We start from the raw sequence: 1647 nt of genomic DNA, 5'->3' as shown, positions 1-1647 counted from the left end.
ATACAAGAACATTCAAAAACAAAGATTAGTGACAGCTGAGGTCAGGTCTAGCAGCTTTATGAAAGCTAAAAGAGAAGTTAAGGAAAAAAATGAAAAAGAAAACTGTATTTGAAATAATACTAACTTTGATTGCCTTTTTACTTCCGCGTCTATCCAAAAACTTGTAGATCGAGTTCTTCCTCTTCACAACTCTAGAAGTTGCATGAAATAATGTACAGACAGTTTGTTAATTAGTGGAGGGAAGTTGGCCAGAGATGAGAATAAGCGAGATAAATATGATGGTTCAACGGAGGATAAAAGGACATTTAAAATAACCATTTAGGAAACCTCTTTGAGAGTTACATACAGTGGAAACTGGAGAAAATTCTAATGATACCTGTATACATCAAGTCACCTTCATTAATTTTACCAGAGTCAACACTCAACTTGCACATTTAAGACTTAGCCATATGATTATCTCGATAACAAGTTTAGTAGTTTACTGATATTTATAATAAAAGATGGAGTCCGGCTACGGTGCAACTGTATTAAAATTATCTTAAATTAAGTTTATTGTGAAATCTATTATGACACACAAGTAGAGTTTAAATTTATATAATTATGGAATGGGTATTAAGTTTTATATTCTATATAATCCAACATTCGAAATTTAAAACAATAAATTTTCAGTCCCCTACATGTAGATAATATAAATTTAACAACCAATTAATTTCATGAATTATACGTCACAATAACATTTCATTACTTAAACTTTGATTGCGTTTTTTCTCCTACCCAAAGTCTTGTTCTTGAGTTCTTCACAACCTGATTATTAGTATGTCCCGCTAAAGTTGTTTGAAATAATGCATATGAAGTTTCAGTGAAGGGCAGGGAGGAAATGAATAACCAAGAAGCTTCATTGAGAATGACATATGGTGGAAAATTGATGTCATTCGAGAAATTATTGAGTCATTAATAGACCTCTTGGTGATCTTTTGTTATGGATCATTCGAAGTCAACACGCAGAAGATGTACGCGTCCAATTTATTTCGTCTTTTTGGTTGCAAAACAAATTAGGAACATTGAGTGCCAGCGAAGAAAGGGAAATAAGCAACTAATAGGCAATTGAGAAGTAGAGGGGTCTAACCAAACGGTTGTGGCTCAGTTGGCGACGCAGGCTGGGTAAGTGGGAAGAGCTCTCGGGTTCGATCCCCACTAAACACACCATTTGGGAGGGGTAAAGAGCCTTAACTGTGACTATACCCCGAATTCGAATTAGTCGGGGCCCAATGTGGTCGCCGGAAATCGGATGGTTTAAACAAAAAAAAAAAAAGTAGAGGGGTCTACGAAAGTCTCGATCGTAATGAATCATTCTAACAAGTGAAGAGAAAGGACCAATGGAGGATGGCCAAAAAAAACAAACTGAAAATTCTTTCATAAAACAACCGGAGCATGTCAGTGTTTTACTAATAAAATGGTCCAGCTACTATACTCATGGGGTTTGGTATTCCATTCTTTTGTCTTTTTTAAATCCACCTTTAGATTTAATGTGAAAGTTGTATAATGGTCAGATGTGATTATTGGGCCATTAACATTAAAAACCCTTGTTGTTTATACAAAATAAGAAAAATCAAAAGTTTTATAATTATGACATATAAGTCCACAATA

This window comes from Citrus clementina, unplaced genomic scaffold, assembly GCF_000493195.1.
Source record: "Citrus clementina cultivar Clemenules unplaced genomic scaffold, Citrus_clementina_v1.0 scaffold_1, whole genome shotgun sequence".
NCBI classification, from domain to species: Eukaryota; Viridiplantae; Streptophyta; class Magnoliopsida; order Sapindales; family Rutaceae; genus Citrus; species Citrus x clementina.
The sequence above is the reverse complement of the archived record's forward strand: the minus strand, read 5'-3'. Positions refer to the sequence as shown.